At 38.0% G+C, this 23747-nt stretch overlaps 1 protein-coding gene and 1 long non-coding RNA gene across 2 annotated transcripts in view; one reads left to right on the top strand and one right to left on the bottom strand.

The window, feature by feature from the left end:
• The window catches only part of LOC136828039 (uncharacterized), a 92460-nt gene extending 91418 nt beyond the window's left edge, over positions 1-1042 (bottom strand). The window contains exon 1 of the long non-coding RNA XR_010849887.1: positions 924-1042. This is a non-coding gene — a long non-coding RNA (uncharacterized lncRNA). The remainder of the gene's footprint in view (positions 1-923) is intronic.
• A 174-nt stretch (positions 1043-1216) lies between these two features.
• Rev1 (Rev1 DNA directed polymerase) overlaps positions 1217-23747 on the top strand; it is a 571847-nt gene continuing 549316 nt past the window's right edge. Inside the window, exons 1-3 of the mRNA XM_067085706.1 lie at positions 1217-1385; positions 5443-5535; positions 7261-7287. The gene's annotated coding sequence lies outside the window, so the exon portion shown is untranslated. The remainder of the gene's footprint in view (positions 1386-5442; positions 5536-7260; positions 7288-23747) is intronic.

Below are 23747 nucleotides of genomic sequence, written 5' to 3'. Positions count from 1 at the left end.
TGATAATGGAAGTAATACAGTAATCCCTACGCGAAGTAGGAACCGAGTCTAGTACTAGGTCTCCTGTAACGGGCGTAAACTTGTTACCGGTACTATGACTACCTAACTAATTTCCTTAACAGAAATTAAACCGTATGTATTGTCTAGTGATTTGTCAGGTATTTGGCGATAGCATTGCTAAACAAATCAATATATATGGACATATTCACGCTCTGGTAACAAAGTTTTTACTTTGACTTCATGAACATTGGTCTAGTTCACAGATCACCAGCTTACATGGTTTAGGTTACGGGCTACCAGTTCATCAGTGCAAGCTTTCATAAATACCCAAGTTATTGATAAATACCTGTAATCCTACGGAATTATTTCCCAGAATTTGTAAATTCTATGGAATACTGTCAATCCATCAACAGTGCTACAAATGACTACTAACAAAGCATCAGCCAAGGTTTTTTTTTTCTAAACCAACATCCGCCTAGGCCTAGAAACTTCCGTTGCAATCTAAACCTAATTACAAATTGTGACCACATTTGACATACATAATCCATATTTGCAACTCAAAAACATATACATAATCATCAGCATCACAAAATGTTAATTAAGGGGAAAAGCAATTTCGGTACTAGAAAACATAGGAGCCATAACCGGTCATCTGGTTTCAAAGGCATCTCGTATTTCAAGCCCATGAACTATAACAAGCTCCCTAACTTGGTTAACACGATATCAAGATATTTGAACAATCAGCATCACAAAGTATTAATAAATCTAATGAAAAAAGCAAATTTGGTAATAGGAAAAATAGGAGCCATAACCGGTCACCTGGTTTGAGAGCCCAACCCTATGAACTATAACACACTCCTTAACTTTATCAACACAATATCAAGGTGTTATCGCCACGAAAAGTTAATAAAAAAATAACTTACCGATTACTTCCACAAACAAATGATTAATATGACAGCGATGATAGACACTCGGGTGACGAACGACACTCGAACACCTTCACACCAACGACGGCACTCGACGAAATAAGACAATTGAGATAAAAAAAAAAGGTGCGATCATGTCTTAGCCAATCAGCTGCTGCCACGTCATGATGAGTTGTCACCTGTTTCCCGTGACGTCATCATGATTCTTTTATGCGTGTTTCAAGAAGGGAGGGAGTTACGGCTGGTGCGGTTTGGCTTCTAATTACGCGTTTAGTTTTTTTTTTTAGTCACCAGGAGTTGTTTGTCGATGCCGGTTCGTATTATCTGGTGATATTCTACTTGGTCGTATCGATTCTGTATAGCAAGAAAATGGTGTTCGATTTTCTTAGTGAGCGTGTTTAAAAGTGCCCTAACTTGTGGCGGGAATGACCGTTGGTAGCAGGTTCGAGGACATTGCAGGTAGTGTATATAGCAATATTTTATGTTATTCATGTTTTATATTATATTAGAGAATTTCGAAGACAAAGACCTCCAGTAGTACATACATCGTTTAAGTCTCTTGCCCGCATCACATTTTCAAAATGCAATGGCTACCAAGTTTTTAGCATAGTGGTCGGTAACACCAGTAACGTCACGTAGTTTGGAATTGAACGAGAAATTATTCACATTCACTACAAGGTTAATGTGGTTTTCGTTTTTTTTTTATCGTATATTCATATACTTGACTATAATTTGTGGACGCAAATTTTACTTAAAATGTTTTTCATTCAGAAAGGATGCATTTGGCTGCTACGGCTTTTAGGCCTATAGTATAACACTTTATATTTAAAGTAGGCCGCTTAATTGTATAAGATTTCTATTACTTTAATTGCTCCCTGGGCAGAATTACTTGGGGGGTCCACGGAGGCGAAGCCTCCAGGTTAGGACATGGCATCAGAGGCTAGGTTTGGTAAGGTAAGTCTGGTTAGGTCATATTACCCCTGTAAAGCCTACTACAGAAATGACTGCTAGGCAAACCCTGACCCCTTATACTGCAATCGGTCAGGTTGCAAATTACTTGGGGGGGGGGGTATCCAAGGGGGCAAAAACCTCCCCCAGCTAGGTTAGGACATGGCGTCCGAGGTTAGGTTAGGTAAAGGTAAATCTGGTTAGGTCATCTGCCCCCTGAAATGCCTACAAGGCCTGCAGTAGCCCTGCCTCTTACTCTGCAATCGCTTGAGTCACGAATTACTTGGTGGGCGGATCCAGGGGGACGAAAGCCCCCTACCCCGGTAGGTTAGGACGCGGCGTCCGAGGTTTGGTAAAGGTATGTCTGGTTAGGTCATGTTCCCACAGAAGTGCTTACTACAGAAATGCATACTAGGCCTACAGTAGCCCTGATCCTTTACTCTGCAGTAACTCCTGGCTTTTTACCGATTTGTAACAGAAGCATGCTCAGATGAGAACGGTAAATTTCAGGTTCAAATACTTGCAGTAAAAAAAGTTGATGTAGGTCCGTGAGTGGATGTTGACTGAACAGTGAACAACTGTGCACTAGTTTATATCGTATAAGGAACCGCTTAAATGAATACTAGTGTATATGTAATAATATCTGTATAAACAAGAGCTGTCGTTTACGTGTTATCATGAAGCATCAAGTTTCAAAATTGCATGTATACATCAGATCGGTGACATAAACGAAACATACTGTAAACGTAAATTAGGTTTGGTGTATATTACGTATATATTTCCTGATATATTTCCTGATGTCTTCAACAGCGCCAAACGTTTTACCGTAGTAACTTAGCAAGGTTAAAGATTCTCTCTCTCTCTCTCTCTCTCTCTCTCTCTCTCTCTCTCTCTCTCTCTCTCTCCAACATTCATTTTTACATATAACTTTTTATTACCAAGTTTTGCGTTCCATTCGTCCATTATTGTGGTGCCTGACACAGTAAATATTCATGCACACCATGAACTGCATTTATTCTGTTCCGATACACAACTGACCCCTTCCCAGTCCCTTTTGTATCGTACGATATGTCTGTCACCCCAGTAAGAAACCAGGTTTTTTTTTTTTTTTTTTGGTGGAAGGAAAGAACTATTAGGCCTATAGTACCTAACAAATATAACTAAGGATGCCGGTACTTCATAGCCTTCATGGTTTCATTTGGTTTTATGTACAGCCCTCCACAGGGATAATTCCCCTCTCTGGTATGTTAAGCAATATTATGCCCTATAATTCTAAGTCACCTGACACCTTTACCCTTATACGTTGGAACAGAACCATTAACCCCATTCCGACACCTTACAATCCCACATCAGTAACTTAGTCGCACCCTTCGTATGGTAGCATCTCTCTTTTAATGTCTCAGCTCTGGTGTCTCTCACCTCAACCACTTTGGCCTCCTCTCTTCCTCCTCTCTCTTTACGTACTCAGTAGTAACTTCCCTCTCGAACGCTACACTAAAACCTTTCCACTCACTCATTATCCACATACACCAGTCTTCAAACTGTTGTATGGCCCGCTATGCATTTACTTTGGGCCGGGTCTCTTCATTTACATTTTAATTTGAGATTCTTTGATTCAGACTTTTCCTCATCCATACGCATGCGCTACACACATACATACATTATTTATATATATATATATAATATATATATATATATATATATATATATATATATATATATATATATATATATATATATATATAGTGCGTGTGTGGTGTATGTGTGTATGTACGTTTTCAAGATTAGACGACTTGGCTGTGATTAGCTCCATGGCAGCAAAGACAGGGGAAGTATAGGCATATAGCACCCCTGCCCCACCTGCTGTCTTCGTGTATTCTCTTCGTGTCTATCTGTTTGCCTGCCGGTTAGTATGTGCAAAGCCTCCTACGCAGTTAAAAGTAATTTAGTCCAACTTGGTGCAAAGGTAGTCTATCATGCATCTGTGTGCGTGAAGGAAAATCATCCATCGGTCTGTTGGTGTGTCAGCTACACTTGCCTTGATACCGCTACTCTTACGTGGATGAAAGGATCATTCATACGTGATACAAAGGTAGACCACCATGCACAGATGTGCCTTAAGTGAGATCGCCCAGCTTTCTGTCCGTCAGTGTTTCACTACTGTTTCTGTCACACTTGTTATAATACCGCTATCTCAATGGTTGAGGGTATTTCAATAAACCCTGTTACAAAGATACGCCATCACACACGTGTGCCAGAATGGATATCATCCATCAGTTTGTATGTCTGCACGCAACTTCAGCTTTCATTATAATTTTGAATTAAAAGACTTTATAATTAACTAGAGTACGTCAGTAATGAAGTTTTCCTTCCGTTAGTTCATCCGGCTGCCAGTCCGTCCTTCCAACTGTCTAGCTATCAGTTGGTCTGTCACCCTTACCTTGCCATTGCAATTCCTCCTGCAGTGTTGAATGAATTTCAGGTCAAACTAATACAGCTGTAGGCTTAAGTGCTTGTATGTGCATGAAGAGAAATTGCCCATTAGTCTTTGGTGCCTTTGCCATAACGTATAGATTTTAATCAAGTCTTCCTTCTTGGCATGCATACTCCACTATAAAGCATTTAGACGACACCAAGATATGCAATTTAAACCGTGAACTTCTAACTAATATGTCACAGTTATCTTATAATTGCAATTCCTCCTATATGGTTTTAGGGGATTTTAGATAAAGTTAGTCTAAAGCTAGACCATCATCATATATGTACATGAAGGGTGATCATCTGTCTTGTCACAGTTGATTTGTCATGGCAATTCCTGCAAGGTTGAAGGGATTTCAGTCCACTTTTACCCGAAAGTAGAAGATACATATATTTGCATGATGCGAGAGAGAGAGATAGAGTATTTGAGTTTTGATGCCTTGGAAATATGTCGGCAGAATATATTTTTCACAATTCTCCTCTCTCTCTCTCTCTCTCTGTACTAGTGAGCTTTCTGTTGGTAATTTTTTTTTATTTTGTTTATTAAACTGTTAACGATGAAGTTTGCTTTCCATTCTGTCACAGGTTCTTTAAATAAGTAAATAAGGTAGTATATCGATGTGAACCTATCATTATGAACATATATTCAAAATCTTAACGGGTATCTTTTTTCAAAATTTATTGTTCATCATTCCTTTATTACACTGCTTTTGAAATACTTCACCCAGACCCCCTATTAACGTCATCATCAATATACAATAAAATCTCGTTATTAATCCCATGGAATTTTAAATTTCACTCCAGTGCTGTACTGATCTTCATTTTCCGCTGTTTTTTTTTTTTTTAATACATTACCTTCATCATTTAGCAGTTATTGAATCTCTATGAAACATAAATGAACTTTTTTTTAACCAGGCCGTCAGTTTGTAGAAAGTACCATTACCTCGTAACTAATCCAGCGTTATTTTAAATGTATGTATTATTTTGAAATATTTCAGCGCAGTCCACTATTAACTGCTACATCAATATGCAGAAAATATTAACTTATCATAAACACAAACTCGTAATAAATTCATCTTTCTTTTTCCAGATTCGCGTTACATATATGAATTGGCTAAAAATACAGCCTTGAAACTATTTGAGTCAGCGCACTAGTCTGTCCCTGCCACGTCGATCAAGAGAGGTGAGTGATTAGATGATCCTTAAATGGTTATTTCAGTGATCTTGTATTTAGACACCTTGTATATGCATTTTCCGTTTATTCCAAATATAGTTCATTCGACTTGAGCAGTAAATTTGGTGTACTAGGTAGTCGACTGTTAGTCAGCCTCGGAGTGCAAGGGCAGATAGGTCTAGCAATCTCAACTCCAAAGACTTGCTAAGAACCGAGAGTTAGCGTAACGTTTCTCATCATCCACTGGCTTTGTCTGCTCCAGTTTATCTTCCTTTCCTTGAGCTCCTTTCTCCTTCCATTTATGGTCGTACATTTCCTCTGTCCTTTGGTTTCTCGTTCTTATTGTGTTCCATTGTCGTTTAAGTCAGACTCCAAACTCTTTAGCTAGTTTCGAAACGGTGATGTTAGATGAGGTTACTTGCTTCTCATTGCATGTCCCAACGTCGTCTGGACTACATTGGTTTCATTAGAGGTCGACCATTGAAGTGCTAACGGTGTTGTATGACATTTAATTTTATGATTGCCACCCTGAACGTTAATATGGTTTGCACGTGTTGCGGTATAGACGTCAGTTCTGTTTGGGAATGGGAATGATAGCCTAAAACCCTTTGGTTTAGAAGTAGGGCCTGGATAAAGACAGCATTAAATACATTAGAAAGCAAAGTGTGGGGCATAGGCAGTTGTTATGGTAGTGACCACTAGGTCTTTCGTTTCTGACCAGACACCCTGCTTCGATCTTTTGAGATTCCTGTAACTTCTGTTTCAGGTGACCCTTTAGCTTCTTTTGGGGTGAGAACCATCAACAGCCTCTCCCTATTTTTTTTTATTTTCTTATTTCGATGAAGCTACTTGATGATGTTTCGTTACCAAATATGAAACGATCTGTCATGATTCCGTTAAGATGAGTATTGTTCCTGATCTGGGGTTATTTGGGAAAGGGAGGCCTGTTTACAAATTTGCTAACCTTGCTCTCGAAAGTTAACTCTATAAGACTAATCGACAGCCATTAAATCTGTTGTTCCTTTGTTCCTTTCTGTGAATCTTCCAAGGAGGTAGCATATCTCTTGTTAGTTTCCGCCCCTTATCACTCATCGCTACTCTCGCTTACAATAAGGTTAAACCATTTTTTATTTACATTTAATACACATAATATGCGATGAGCATAAGGGTTGTTAAACCATAAGTCTGTGTAAGTCAAGGCAGATGTTTAGTGTGCGTTTTGTGTAACATTAACACGATCATAACCAAGATCGTGGGTGTTAACTATCTCTCTCTCTCTCTCTCTCTCTCTCTCTCTCTCTCTCTCTCTCTCTCTCTCTCTCTCTCTCTCTCCTGTGATGGTAAGGAAAAGGAAGTATATCTTGCAGTTTCTCCGTTTTCTTTCAATAAATCTCTCTTCGAGCATGGAATTAATATTGTTACTGTTAAGAACATTTCATTTTAACCCCGCAGATATTAATCTCAGATTTATCACTGTTGTGAAAGTTGATCAGGAGCATTTTTTTTTGTAGGGATCGCCATATTTAACACAGTAATATAAAATTATTCTCATTTTCTTTGTCGGAATACACATTATTAATGGAAGCAAATAAAAGCTGTCTGGAGTAAGATTTCGTACATCGCTGTTATTTTGTATAACTTTCTTAAGAAATATCAATTGTTCTTAACTGCTTTGTAATTAGGAAATGTCTTGGGTCAAGTTTAACTTTTTTCTTCTTTTCCGTCTCTTTGCAGACGTGCTCGTCTCATAATCGTCGGTAGGTGAGTACCTATATATCGTGTTGTATAGCCAGAATTGATTTATTTAATATTTTTTTTTGTGCATTTTTTTAAATGAACAATTATGGCAAACTCAATGTTATCTCCGGCGTTTTGACGGAATGTAGTATATGCCTTTGTTTTTGATGTACCAAAACCACGCTGATATTTTTTTCTGGTGGCGTTTTTCATACGTTTTATAGGAAGTTTTTTTCTCTCCATCGAAGCTGCGCCTGCATGTTTTCTTCGTACTGAACTTGCAGAGTTACGTGCAAGGATTATCTCGGTAGACATTTCCCGGTTGAAGGTCACGCATGGTTTTGATTTTTGGCGTTTACGGGTTGATCCAAGTACTGGTAAAATGTAATAATTTATGCATATATATATATATATATATATAATGAAAAATATATATGTAATATAATTGTTACTTCCTCGATAGTGCTTTCAGTTTTCGTGAACGGTGTCAAGAAGTGTTGCGAACTGTGACGCCTTACATAGTATTGTCTTTTATTATATTATCTGCTGTTTGCATGCATCTGTAGAAAACTGGCCATTACACACGATATAACGAAGAGACTCTCCAGAAGAATGCCGAAGAATAGTGTTGCCTTATGTGTCTTTATTGACGTCAGAAGTCGTCCATAATTGGTGTAGAGTTCATTTCTTTCTCTAAAGAATTTTCAGTGATTCATTGATGGTGATGCCTAAAGCATCATGTGTAAATTATTCCTTGTTTTTCATTTGGTTTCGGCTTCTTCTGGAAAGCTCTGTATCCAATGAAGAGTCGCTATGGATCAATACAAAGGTAAGTTAGCTACCATTTACAGGATGTGATTATTTTCCCGGGCTCCTAATGTCAGTTCTTATTCAGGTTAAGATGGGGTATTTTGGGGGCGTGGGGATTAGAGGCATTTTGAAATTCGTTGTTTTTAAAATTGTTTAGGATTTGGAAGTACTTTTATCTGTGTTGAGATCATTAAGTAATTCAGTATTTTTTTTTTTATCTGTAAATTGGGTATTTAAGGAATCAGAAGTCTTTTTGTAAATTAGGATCTTTAGGAAATCCAGACATCATCTCTGTACGTGTCTTGTAGGATTTGGTTGTTTAAGCACCTTCCAAGGTCAGTACTCAGCCAAGGGTTATTTTTTTTCCTTCGGTAATCTTCATTTTGTGACTTAGATCCTTAAAGTATTCAAGTATTTAAGGGAAAACTTACGATTTCTTTAAGAAATATTTCTTACAAGAATATGTGAAGCCATTTCTTACCCAAGTTATGACATTTCAGTTTATAAGATTAGCATCTTATAGGTCAGCTGAGTATCTCTGGGGTTAGTGGTATTTTAAGGGTTTTCATGATTTTCGAGGCTTCTAATGTCTCTCTTTTAGACAAGTTATATAAATCAGTGTAAATGTAAAGACATTTAATGGTTATATAAGAATTTGTAAATGAGAACCAATGTTGTTTCCATGGTATCGAGTGCGTATATATTTGATACATTTAAAATCAGTATGTCTCTGCATGTCAGTTTTGATATGCTTAACTAATAGATCCACATTTCGGTTAACAGGAACTACTCAATTTGCTTTGGCATGCAAATGATAACTTTTCAGCAGTTTTATTATTCGTGTTCCTAAGAAAAATAAATACTTGTATTTAGGTAGTCATTTCCTTAAAATCGATTGTAATTTACCCTTTTCAAAATATCGTTAATTGAACACAAAAGTCAGGTATCTGAAAGCGATTCGCAAGTTGATGTGTAACATGACTGTGTGAAGAGTTATATAAGGGACACACACACATTATATATATATATATATATATATATATATATATATATATATATATATATATATATATATATATATATATATATATATATATATATATATATATATTGTGTGTGTGTGCATGTATATATGTGTGTATGTGTCATTGCATAATTTTATCGATAAATCATAGTTTGCAAATTAATAAAAAAATTACAAACTAGATTGATGTGCTTCTAAAGTTTTGGCAATGCTGTCACTTGATGTATTATTTGGGTTAATTTAGGGACTTTCGTACTTAGGCTTTTCAGGACAACGTTATGGAATTCTCAATGTGGAAGACTTAAGAATTTTACTTATCATACCTTTTTCAAGAATGGAAGTGAGAATGAAAACGGGAACGAGTGGTGGGAATAAGAGTAAGCAGAAGGTTACAAATGGAGAGGAGTGAGAGAATGATAGTTGAGAGTGGAGGATGAGAACTGAGGCGACGCGAAAGTCATTAATAAAAGTATGATTGACGGCAAAGAATAGAAGTGAGAATGGAGTTTGCCTATGGACATCAGAATGTAGGTGAAAAGTGGGTTTCAGAATGAAGGTTGACAATGAAATTGCTAGTTAGAAAGGGAGGTGAGAAGAATTTTTGAGAGTGGAAGCGAGAATGAAGGTTGAGGGTGGGAATGATGATGATTTGGAATGAGTCAGGAATGGAAGTCCCCGTAGGAGGCAGTGCCACCAGAGCACCTCACACGGTGTGCTGTAGGCAACATTCTTTGCAGCGTCCTCTCCGCCCCTAGCTGCAACCCCTTTCATTCCTTTCACTGTACCTCCGTTCATATTCTCCTCCTCCCATCTTACTTTCCACCCTTTCCTAACAATTGTTTAATATCATTTTCAGCGCTGAATGACCTCAAAGGTCCCAGGGCTTGACCTTTGGCCAAAATTTTACATTCCAATTTATATTCCGGAAATGGAAGTGGAAATGAAATTTTAGATTGAAGGTAAATATTGTATAAATGTAAGTAACAATACTGATTTGGAATATGTACTTTGAATACTGGGAATGAAATTAAAGAATGAAGTGAACTGCTGGTTCGAATGAAAGCGGCAGTGAATGTTAAAATCTGAGAATGGGAATAAAAGTGAGAAGCAAAAGTCAGAATGAAAGTGAAAACGGAATGTAAATGCAAACGAGAAGGGTCTTGACAATGGGACTTAAGAATAAAGGTGGAAATGCACGTTCACAAGTGAAAGTGTGGAAGCGGATAATAAAAGTGGGAATGAACGCTGCGTCAATAAAAGTGGGAATGAACGCTGCGTCTAAAAGTCGAGAGCGAAATTGGTCAGAGACGCTGCCGAGGTATCATATGCTCAACAGATTGTGGCGCGTTCCATTGTTTCTGAAATACTTGGGAGATTTGGAGGCCGGCGATAAACTGCGGTCTGGACCGTGATATATCTGACAACGAATTGCTGTGTTTTGATTAAATATACATGAAGCCCCAAAGTGTGTCTGTAATGAGCCGCTCCGATTTAAATAACAATCATACAAACCAGGCAACTTAAAGAGGCTGGTTCAGAAGATGTCGAGTCCTTTCATTGAAATGAAAAACAAAAATACCCGAGAGGCATCATGTCTCTCTCTCTCCCCTCCATCTTCCTTTTTTCCCAGTGATTTCCAACCTGTCCCTTTTTTAAGACGATAACGTGTAAACACGCCCATAAAAGCTCGTCCAGGTAAGGGAAAAATTCTTCATAACCCTAATAAAAATCCGTCTCTCGGAGCGAACCAGCGTCTTGGCCAATGGGGAGCGAGCTTTCGGGTAAAACTCCAACCGATGAAACTGAGAAGGCGTTCTTTGATTGGCTGGATGTTTTCAAATTAAGTTGAGTGCTGTTTTCACCAAGGAGGACTCTTAGGCGGGCGGAGTTGTGGAAGGGTAGGGGGTGGGTGGCGGGAGGGAGGGACCGGCGTGCTGCGTGCGCTCCCCAGGGGATCAAGGGGTGTGCTACTAGGTTTAAGGGCTAACTATTCTCCTCGAAAACACGCGGCCCCGAGGGAAATCAGGGCCGGGATATTTGCGCTGACGACGGTGCTTAGGTTGGCGACCAGGCACTTACGAAATGCTCCTGTTTGGAACCCTGTGGAAAAATGAAGCTCGGGATTGTTACTCGCAGGTGTGTGTGTGTGTGTGTGTGTGTCTGCCTGTCTCTCATCATGGCGGAAGGAGTTTCTTCAGAATTACTCACTAACACGCCGTCATTTTATGACATACTGTGTAATGGGTGAAAGGTCCCGTTATAGGAACTAAAAAAAATAGTTAACACATTTCATCGTTTACCAACTGTAATATATTCATGTTATTTTATGGACCCTACAATTCATAAAAAGTCAATTTATGGCCGTCCAACTATATTGCTGGCAAGGCTAATAAAAACTAATCATTTCATGATTAACGTCCTTTTGAGTAACTTGTTTGAGAAGTACTTTGTTTTTCCATTATTTTTTTAGCAACACAAACCAGTTTCCTTACCAACACCACGTAGGTTTTTCAACTAATAGTGGAATCCTTGCAGAGGAAGAGGTACAGGAAATGTATTTCGATGACTGATATGAAGAAAACTTTTACTGCTCTATTACATCACTAATAAATCTAATCGTTGTCTGTTATTCTCTTTGCTATAAAATTTGTATTTTTCCCTTAAGTAAATCGTAGTTTACCCCTTGCCATTTCAGTTTTTAAATTAGTTGAATATAGGTTATTCTAATAAGGCAACAGGCCATATATCCTCTCTCTCTCTCTCTCTCTCTCTCTCTCTCTCTCTCTCTCTCTCTCTCTGCAGTGACATGTCCTGGTGACTCTCTCTCTCTGCACTGAGATGAAGGACAGTTAGTAGTTCTATTACTGCCCATAGATCAATACCGTGTGGGAGCAACACCTTTCATTGCGATCATGTATCTGGGATAAATATCTGGTAGACTTTACTGAAATGTATATCTTACCTTGTATCGTTTTTAGAAAAGCCCGTCATGTTTCGAGAATTTATATCTGGTGATGTGTCTGTAAATATCTGATATCACCTGACTAAATATCAGGTAATGCCCTTGAACTGAATATGTGACAGAAGCTTTATTATATATATATATATATATATATATATATATATATATATATATATATATAAATATATGTAATATATATCTTGTTATATATATATATATATATAGATATAGATATATCTTTCTAGACTCAGGGTATAAATATATATGTATATATATATATATACCTGGTATTATATATATATATACATATGAATAAGTGTCTGATAATACACCTGAATAAGTGTCTGATAATACACCTGAGATTCGCATGCTGTCAAAATATTTTTGTTTCTGTATGAGTCGATCTTTGCTTAATTCTAATTCATCCTGATTTTTTTTTCAATCGGCCAGTGTAACTATAGTATACAGACTTGCCTTTTGTCCGCTGATGTCTGTCTTGTCTGTTTATTAACCTTTTATTGATTGTTAGCCTTTTATACTCATCTAACTGTCCCTTGCCAAGTAATAACATTCACGCTATATCGTATACAAAATTTGGCTAGTGTAGTTTGATATCTGGTAACATTTTTGTCTTGATATTTAATGGGAGTTGATTATCTTTTGAAGATGCGTTATGAAATATGGTTCCTCAGCCCTTGGTGTTATCAAACTTTGTTCCAGACCTGTTGGTGATATTAAATTCCTAACCTCTTTATAGGTGTTATCACATAGTGTTCCAGCCCAGTGCTGTTGTCAAAAAGGACTCCATGACTTTGTGCTATCAAGTATGGGTCTTGACATTTAGAAACCATCACGGATGGTTCCTGGCACATACGTGAAATCAGAAAGGATTCCTGATCAATAGGAGTCATCATGTGAGGTTTCCAACACCCAGGTGTTATCGTGTAAGGTGCTCAACATTTAGGCATCATGGGGTTGGGGTCCATAGAAATATGTGCTATCATGTAGGGTTCATGACCACAAGTGATATCATGATTGCTTCCCAGACAGTTCCTCTTTGGACGAGTCAGTAGAGTTGTGGGCTAGCACTCGCTAGGCCCGAGTTCGAGTCTCCGGCCAGCTAATGAAGAATTAGAGAAATTTATTTCTGGTGATAGAAATTCATTTCTCGCTATAATGTGGTTCGGATTCCACAATAAGCTGTAGTCCCGTTGCTAAGTAACCAGTTGGTTCTTAGCCACGTAAATAAGTCTAATCCTTCGGGCCAGCCCTAGGAGAGCTGTTAATCAGCTCAGTGGTCTGGTAAAACTACGATATACTTAACTTTTAGCTTCCCAGACAAGAGTGCCATCATATTATAAGGTTTCTAACTCCAAAGATGTTGTCTCATTGAGTGTCCAGTCCTTGAGGTGATATTATGTGGGCTTCCAAATCTCTGATACTGTAACATAGGAATTCCCAAGCCCTGTGTCCCCGCAGGGGGGTTGTGCCGTCAGTGCACCTCATGCGGTGCAATGTAGGCATTACTGAAGAGTCTATGCAGCGTCCCTTTGGCCCCTAACTGCAACTGCTTTCATTCCTTTTACTGTACCTCCATTCGTATTCTCTCTCTTCCATCTTACTGTCCACCCCCTCCCAACAATTAATTCATAGTGCAACTGCGAGGTTTTCCTCCTGTTACACATTTCACACCTTTGACTGTCACTTTCCGTTTCAGTGCTGAATGGCCTTAGTTACTCCAGTGCTTGGCATGTATGCCTAAAATCTATAAAACAATCAATCAATCAGTCAAACCAAGCCCTATGTTAGCACACAAAGTTCCAAACCCCAGATCTTGAATGCAAGGTTCTCTGTCCATGGGTGTTACCACACGAGATCCCCACCTCTTGGTATCACCACTTAAGGCCTATATCTCTTTGAGTTACCTTGTAAGGTCCCCCAATTCCTGATTTAACCATGGAAGGTCCCCATCTCTAGGTGGTATTACAAAGGCTCCCCACCTCTAGGTTTTATTATGTAATATCTTATACCTAATGTTTTTGTGTTTTTTTATCAGTGTTGGCATATAGAGTTTCAAGAACCTGGAATTTATCATTAGAGTTAGTTACTCCTAGGTATTATCTTGTAAAATACTTAACATCTGGGTTTTGCATAGCTTTCCTGACTCATAGGAGCATTATATATAGCTCCCAACCAAAAGACGTCATCAGGTAGGAGTTCTTGACCTGGGCATTATAATGTGTGGATTTGAAATCTTTATTGCTCTCGCATAAGGCTTCCAACCCTTGTGTCATCATGTATGGTTACAGCCTTGATGCTGTCATGTAGAATTCTTGATCCCTGAGTCCAGTCATTTAAGGCTTTTGACCCCTAATTGCCTCCATAAGGAGTTAGTGTTGCCAGTACGCCTCATGTAAAGGCTTTGCTGATGGGTGTTTGCAACATCCCTTAGACCCCTAGCTGTACCCAGATTTTAGCTTTTTACATTACATCCATTCCCACATCCTTTCCTCTATTTTGCTGTCCAACTTTTCCAATTGTTACGTCTTAGCCCAAATGAGGTTATCTCCCAGATTCACCTGTTAGCCGTGTACTTCACCTCATTTATTTACAGAATCTGTTTATTTTCCTGTCCACCTCTCTCTTTTCACTATCTTCAGCACTGAATTTCATAATTCATTCATTTAATCATTCATGACCCCTAATTGTCACATTTAAGTACAGATTCCTTGTGAGGTATCATATAAGGTTTCCGACTCTTTCTAACTCAACTAGGTCATCATATGTTTGTGACTCTTAGGTATGTCATTAGTATGGAGTTCCAGACCCGAAGTTGTTAACAAGTCGGCTTAAATACTCTTGGCTGTCAGCACATGGGGTCCTGACTTCCTCAGTTTATCACATTTTATTCAAGACCTCCCGTAGGATTCCCGACATCTGGGTAGTAACACAGAGTTTCAGAGGCTCAGACTTTGAGTGTTGTCGCATTGGGGTTTTTCACCTCCATTCACTCATGTTGCCCTAAACACGGTAGTAAACCTCAATAAATAAAACACTGACGATAAAAAGAATTGTGTCCAGTATGCAGGGTTCTTATGTCAAGTAATGCACGTCTTTTGAAGTACCATTTATAAATGTAGCTGTATAATTATAAATAAAAGGATAATGCTTGTTGTTCTAGTTTTAAATTAGCAAGCCTTGTGCTTGCACGGGTTCTTGCTCCTAGAGCTTCTCGAAAGATAATGTTTAATGTGTAGTTTATTTACATTTGCAGCACTCATGTATTTAATAAAACGATTCCTAAACTCAGTCTTTGTGGACTTTTCGTGCCTCATTGAGACCCATTGCCACTTAAGCCAGGCTGTCGCTAAGAATTTGATTTTTGGGATGAGGTTGATAGCCCTGTTCCCTTACGAATCTCTCATAAAACAGTGTATTATTTCACAGCAAATTTCATTCAAAGTACAATTTCATAAGAAGAAAAGTTTCCTGGTTAATGGTGTGAGAGCATTCAATTGATCCTGCATTGGAGAACAGACTAAAAACCCACAGAAAAATAAAAGCCAGACCTCGAACCAGGTGGAAGTTTATCACAAGACCGGAAACCTCAGGGATATAAGAAAAAAAAAACTATTCTGGGAGACACTCACCATGAAAGGTAGATAAGTAAAAAGAACAGAAAAGAAAAAGGGGAGGATGAAAAATTGGAGCGCTCGGAATTCATCTCCTGGAGAGAAAAAAAACGACACCACAAATCAGTGAGGGAACTGGCGCAGATGTGTTTGGTCGTGTTTTGCATATCACGATATGAAAATGCCGACGACTCTCGCGGAGCGTCTGTCACGACAAGCAGATCTCGAGGGGAAAAATCCACAAAATACGACTTAATACCATTTTCGAGAGCCCTGCCACCCCTCCCCCCACCCCCGGGTTGGTGGACGGGTTGGGTGGGAGAAGGGACGCCCGTCTCTTTCTATCTCTTAAGCAGGAAAGAAAAAACGGCAGTAAAATATAAATAGTTTGTGGAAGGAATATTGAGCTCTCTCTCTCTCTCTCTCTCTCTCTCTCTCTCTCTCTCTCTCTCTCTCTCTCTGAATTTTAAGACCAGTTTTGTAAATTAGCATATGGTTTTGTGTTTGGCCTCTCTCTCTCTCTCTCTCTCTCTCTCTCTCTCTCTCTCTCTCTCTCTCTCTCTCTCTCTCTCTCTCTCTCACAGAAAAAGAGCGAAATATAAATAGTTCGTGGAAGGAAAATCGCCCCAGTTTTCAGGACCAGACATTTAGTTTAGAACGGCGGGGGGTTTTGTTGATATTGGTGGATTATTATTCGAATACAGAGGCTGGGAGCTTGTTCTTCCTAGAAGTGCTTTATTTTTTATTGAACTTTTCTGCATTCTTTTTTTTACAGAGGGTTGTATATTGTACGACGGAGTCATTTTTAGATGGTGGAGAGGCATTAGTTATGTCCTCTCTCTCTCTCTCTCTCTCCCTCTCTCTCATGATTTTTAGAACTAATTATACGAACAGCATAACAGTTGCATTGCCTTTTTTATTGTGAATCTCTCTCTCTCTCTCTCTCTCTCTCTCTCTCTCTCTCTCTCTCTCTCTCTCTCTCTCTCTCTGTGAATTTTGATGGCAATTCGTCCCTGTTTTGACGAACTGACGTATCCCATTTTTCTTTTCTTTTTTTAAGTTTTTGAGTTTCCCAGCATAAGTCTCAGTTTTTGATGCTCTATAGCATATCAGAACTTCAGCTGTTTGTGTTGTCACATTTTCAAACCAAATTACCACAAAAGGTGAGCTGATTAGGAGCTTTGCATAATATCAAAATCTGTTAAGCCAATTTTTTCAGAATGGGGGGAAAAAATCGCTTACGCCAGTTCGTCAAACTAGGGACGGATTGTACGAGGACAAATATGCATATGGTCTCTTGTTTGATTTCGAAATATGGACGAAAGAACTGTATTGTTAGTTATTACATTTTATTTATTTATTCATTTATTTGTTCCTGGTTATTCAGGTGCAGTGGCAGTGTATAACCTGGCTGAAAATGCTGAAAAGGTCAGAACCTGCATTTTTGAACTGCAAATCTTTTCATGCACGGAAATCTCATGTTCCTCTTGTAATAGTTGAACATTCAGTTTTTTCTCCATGTGGGTTTTATTGTCGGAAATATTTATTAGACACCTTGCGTAGTAGTTGTTCAGCTTTTTTCCTTCTCTTGTTCTTCATTTTTTGTAACCTTTCCTTTTTTTACGTTTCACGTCTATTTTGTATTTTATTTTCTCTGCTATATTTGCTAATTTTTGTCCTGCATACTTATATTCATTGCGTTCTTTCATATGTTCTATGTTTGTTCCTGTCTCTCCTCCCTGTAACCTTTCCGTTTTACTATTCTTAAAACTTTCCTTTTCATCAGGTTTTTGTCTGTCGTGTATGTCGTGTATTTTATTTCCTATGACGTATTTGTTTTGATAATGTTATTTTTAGCAACCTTTCCTCTCTTACCTTTTTATGCCATTTGATTTAATCCTTGGGACATTCCTTTCAAACTGATTTTTGTATGCCTAGTATTGTATTTCGTGTGCCCTTTCTATTTTACCATTTTTGTCTGTTTTGCAGTTTATTCCATATAAAAACTTTCCTTGTCACCATTTTAGCTGTGGCGTATTTTGTTCCTCGCAATCCTTGTTTTTATAACTTACTTTTTCGGCTGTGATTATTATTCTTAATGACCTTTATCTGTAACCATTTAACGTCTATTCGCTAAGACCTTTCCTTCCTTACTACAGTATTTTTTTTTTCTGCTGAGAGTCAGTATCAAAGGAGGTAGTTGACTGCATCACTTGAAGGTAGGGTAAGCGGGAAAGTGAAATGGAAGAAAGTGGAATGGAATAAACCCTTCTGTTATTGCATTCTTTTTACTGTAAATTGGTGGCTCTTTTTGACAGTGTTATTGGTTCCTACTGACAGTGTTCCTTGAGCTGCCTAACGTTATCAGTGAGTCCTCTTGAGAGTATTCCTTAGCCTACTTGGCAGTATTCGAATTTTCTAACATTATAACTAGTCTTCCTGGAAGTATTCCTCAGTGTACTTGACATTATTGCTGTCTTCCTGACAGGATTCCTTGAAATTCCTGACATTGTTACTCTGTCTTCTGGAGAGAATTTGTCGTACTTTCTGGTGTCATTAGTGAGTCTTCCTTACAGTATTCCTTGGTCTCCCTGACATTATTATTACTGGTCGTCTTGACACTATTCCTTGGTCTTCCTGGCAATACTGCTTGAACTTTCTGACATTATTACTTGGTCTCCTTGGCAGTATTCCTTTGTCTTTCTGACTATTCTTTGTACTTTTTGACATTATTACTGGGTCTTGCTTACAGCATTCCTAAGTCTTTCTGAAATTATTATTAGTTCATCTTGACAGTATTCCCGTGAACGTTGCAATATTATTTCTCGGTCTTTCTGCTAATATTCTTTGATCTTCCTTACTATTATTTTTGGTCTCCTGAAGTAGATCCTCATGACAGTTTTCCTTGGTCTTGTTGACATTATTACTGGGTCTTCCTGACGATATCACTGGTTGGTTAGTTAACTTTAAATCTCCTTTATGACATTGAAAGCCCTTCCCCAAAGGCGGGACGTCATTGTAGGAAGGTGCTGAAGGAGTTAAGAGCCCTGACATTGACTCCTGGATCCTACCAACCAGCTAAGACAACAGCATCATTGGTTCTGCTTGCCAGCATCACTGAATTGCTTTAGTGTCGCGCACCATTGCCTTATTGGTGTGTGTTTTGCTGGTTTTGTTGATTATACGTGTATTTATTTGTTTGTCATCTTAATTTATTAGTTATTCTCTTTGCTGAATGTAATCTTCAGCGCTTCATCCAATGAAAGCTTGCTGTACAAGTGATTGTCATAATAGATTTGTTCTGTTTCAATGTTTGCAGTTTTCGATTGATAACGATAATGATGATAATAAGTATTATTATCATTCAGACGATGAACACTATTCATATGGAATAAGCCCACAGGGGGCAATTGACTTGAAATTCAAGTTCCCAAAGAATAAGATTTTCATTTGAAAGAAGTAACTGAAGGTAACAGGATATACAGAGAGAAGAGAAAAGTAAAAAAATAAATTAACAAATTAATGAAGAAATAGATAAAAATGTACGTAAATTATTGACAAAACAAGAGCAAAGTTATCAGTTGCTGGGAGTGTACCTGTAGATTTAAAGGTAAGAGTCTTTCAAGTGCTTTCTTAGTTTATTTTTGTGTGGTATTACGTTATCTCTTTTACGATAGTTCAGCTATCTCTAGTGCTTTACACCGGGCTATGGCCTTATAACCAGTGAGCTTTATCCATGGTCTCATCTTAACCTCTATACCATGGCGTTCAAGAGTCATGGATTTGTGCATCTGTTCTGAGGCTTAGTTTCCTCAGCTTTGGACAGAAATTTTCTTTTGTTTTCACTCCTATCTTACTGCCTCGGTTTCTTCACATCTGAATAATCTCTGTGGAATGCCGTCCTGTCTTGTGTAATCTAGCTAAATATAATAGGGTTATTTAATCAGATGAAAGCAAAACTCATTTAAATAGTAAACTTTTTATCATACGAAACCTTTTGTAATTAAAGCTGAATTACACAATTTTTTTCATTACAACTGCTTGACGAGGGTGTATTTACTTAAAGTGACCTATATATGTATATATATATATATATATATATATATATATATATATATATATATATATATATATATATATATATATATGTGTGTGTGTGTGTGTGTGTGTGTTTGTATATATATATATATATATATATATATATATATATATATATATATATATATATATATATATATATATATATATATATATATATGAATATACGCCTAACTTTAAAGACAAATAACAAACAGCGAATTCATATACCTTGGAAATATGCACCCAAGAGGAATTATAGAAATAAGTTCTTTTGCGCCGGCTAGATTCCGAACATTGACAGTGACTGACTACTCGGCTATCAAGAAATATAAATTGATAGCGACTCTGCTGTGCATAGGGCTGTAGATTGTTCGGTTAATTTTACTTCCTTTTGCTCCGCCTAAAACGAAATTCTTTCACCGCTTTTGCTGTTTGTTATGACCTCCATATCTTCCCTTAGTTATAAATATGGGCGTCAAGTTAACAGCCCTCTTGGCCTTAGCTTAAAAAATATTACTGACAGTACCTCTTATCTAACACATTATTGTGCTCGTATTGTGACCTAGTAACGCTTTCATTGAGCCTGTTTAAGATCTGTTTCAGCTACATTTTTTCCTGTCCTCTATGTTAACAGTGCGCTTGGGACCTGCCTGGGAAAAATGTCCATTTTTATAACCATGTTTTAATTCATATAATTGGATTTCTACAGTTGAAAGAACTATCGGCTTTTAAGCGTAAATTTTGACCATAGTGCTCGACACAAAGAATAAGTTGAATTTCAGTTGTGCTAATTTCTGAGCAAGAGCCCGTCTTAGATCAACCCAGTCTAATAATTTCCGTAAAATTGGAGATTTGTTGGCAAGCAGTAACTGTGCGTAAAGGGAAAATTTGCAGACTCGTTTTCATCATAGTTTTCAAGAGTTTGTCCAGCTTCGCTGCAAGTTAATCAAAGTCAAGTCAAGGCAGCAATTTTCTCATGTGTGTATATGTATATATATGTATATATATGTATATATATATATATATATATATATATATATATATATATATATATATATAATCATTAAGCTACAAATGTTGTTTAATATCAAATTCACGCTACTTCGGGAATATCCCCGATGGGGAATTATCACCGAAGGGGAATTTATAAGTGATAAATGGATCGGTACTGCCGGATCTTGATGGTTCAATGGATAGACCGTCGACTGGAGTTCTTGGAAGGTAACTGTGTAGAGGGATCGAGACCCGGCAGTTGATCCATTTATCACTTATAAATTCCCCTTCGGTGATAATTTATAGATATTAATGGTGAATTTGATATTAAACAACATTTGTAGCTTAATGGTTGTGTATATAAATCACGGTGTGATAAAATTTCATATATATATATATATATATATATATATATATATATATATATATATATATATATATATATATATATATATATATGTGTGTGTGTGTGTGTGGAGGGAGGAGTGGGAGTGTGTATATATATATATATATATATATATATATATATATATATATATATATATATATATATATATATATATATATATATATATATATATATATATATATATATATATATATATATATATATATATGCATGTATATATGTGTGTGTGTATAGTTGTGTGCGTAAATGATTGAACATTGATTTCTTTTTAAATATCTTTTGTTCCAAAGATCGTTCGTTTGAGTTTTGTTAGCGCCTTGGAGTCGTAGCGGTCATTAAACGGACGCGAATTTCCCGTTGAATCTACATTGTTCTTCATCCTTTGCAAGAGAAGTGCTCAGCCATATCGGATTCTTTAGATGCTGAGAGTAAAAATACTGTGGGCAACTTCCTTCTTACCTTTCATTCAAGTGTAATTGTGACAAAAGCAATCGATTCCCCGAGGCTTTGGCTGTAAACAACCTATTCAAGATTGCAATTAGGCTGACCACAGCTACGTTCCAGCCAGAAGAACAATAGAGGGAGAGGAAACACAGCTCCTTCGCTAATCCTCCCTAAGTGGTCTGTAAGCATCTCTCTTTATCTCCTCGCTCTCTCTCTCTCTCTCTCTCTTTCCCTGTCGGAAAGTCAAGATGCCACATCACCCTGTCAGAAAACACCGAACGATCAACATAACTCTTTGGCAGTTGTCCGTTACCTTTGAATGTCGTTATTTTTAATTCTACCAGGAAATCTATTGACTAATGTTTGCGAAAACAGGAGGAATCGTCTTTACTGCTATTCCATATCATTAGTCGACATCTTATCGTCACCTCTTTGCTAGTTGCTACAGAATCCTTCGCTTTCCAAAGACATAATATCCCCGTCTTGGTCGTTATCTACAGAGGCGAATTGCTATTGTTCGTTACTCAGCCAAAGCACGAGGTGGGAACACAAGCCAATATTATCATCTTGTTTGTTGGACGATCGTATGAAAGGAGAAGGTGCAAACAAGCCCCCAAGCTCGCTTCAAGGTGCCTTAATTAATGGGTCTAAGATCGTCTTAAGGCACAGACACCTCCTTCGAAATATCCTCGGCTCTCTCGCCGATTCTGATTTCCACGCTTGCATTCTGTCTATAACGCTTCGTCTCTCAGCAGGCGGAACTGTCGAGTCCCTCGAGGTCACGGCCCATTCTTTTCCTTTTGCTCCCGTAGGCATTACTTAAGGTTCTTTGCAGCGTCCCTTCGGCCCCTAGCTGCAACCCCTTTCATTCCTTTTACTGTGCCTCCGTTCATATTATTTTTCTTTCATCTTACTTTCCACCCTCTCCCACCAATTGTTTCGTAGTGCAACTGCGAAGTTTTCCTCCTGCTACACCTTTCAAACCTCCTTTCTTCTCAATTTTCCTTTCAGTGCTGAATGACCTCGTAGGTCCCAGCGCTTGACCCTTGGTCTAAATCTTATATCCCTGTCCCATCTTTCCTTTTCCTCTTGCTTATTCATTTATCCTTTAGGTCTTGACAGGCCGAGGTCAGTGAGCTGCTCGTTACATTGGCCTCTCATTAAAAAACAATGGGATATTTTTCTCCCATGCAGTGGGCCCATCTCCGACCTCCATTATTTGTGACATTTACCAATATAAAATGTCCATCTTGCAATTTGTGCTGCATTCCCCAGAGTGAAATACAATCCCTGTATCTTTACCTCCATTCTTTATAAAATGCCTCGCAAGCTTTCATCATTCTGGTCTCCTCAGCCCTTCATTGTTATCCGTTTGACCTGATATTACTCACTTTTAGTATTTCCATTTTATGTGCTTTTGTTCTTTTGCAAAACGGCCCCTGGCCCCGATATTCGTTCTCCCTTTTCTCTGTTCTTATCGAGCCTGGTCTCTGAGTAAAGAAAAACGGGCGTCATTTGTTTGTGTGCTTAACAGAAATCATTTAGTTTTCACGCAGAGGAAGGTGGGAGTGGCAACTTCGGGACTTTTAGCCCAGAGTAAAAAAAAAAAAAAAAAAAAAAAATAGAAAAGTAAATGAAATAAAATAACTGAAAGAGTAGAACTATTTGTAACCTACCTTTTTTATATTTACTTATTTATAGAGATACGGAAATATAATGCAGCATATGCACTGTAAATGCATGACTGTATGGCATGTGATTGGTTTTCAGTGTTTCACCACGAATTGTAAACTTAAGGATTGATTGATTCCGTGAACTGGCGTCGCAGTGACGTTGGTCGTTGACGCCTCTAAGCTTAAGGAGTGCTAGTACTCAAAGATTCTCTTAGAAGTGACTCCTCCTTTGCGGAATCCCCTTAGGTCACCCAGGGGACACCGGAGGTCACAGGCAAATGAAGAAGAGAAGGGGGGGAAGTGGACTTGGGGAGGGGTGAAGAAGGACTGGGGGAGGAGGAGAAGGAGGCGTGGAGAAGGTTCTCTTGTCACTAATAAATTAAACTTTCAGCCGGCAAATGGAGTTTCTTGAGATAATATATCATCAAAGTCTTAAACAGCCATTCATTTTGCAAGG

This window comes from Macrobrachium rosenbergii, chromosome 42 (assembly GCF_040412425.1).
Source record: "Macrobrachium rosenbergii isolate ZJJX-2024 chromosome 42, ASM4041242v1, whole genome shotgun sequence".
NCBI lineage: Eukaryota > Metazoa > Arthropoda > Malacostraca > Decapoda > Palaemonidae > Macrobrachium > Macrobrachium rosenbergii.
This window is presented reverse-complemented; position numbering and strand designations above follow the sequence as displayed.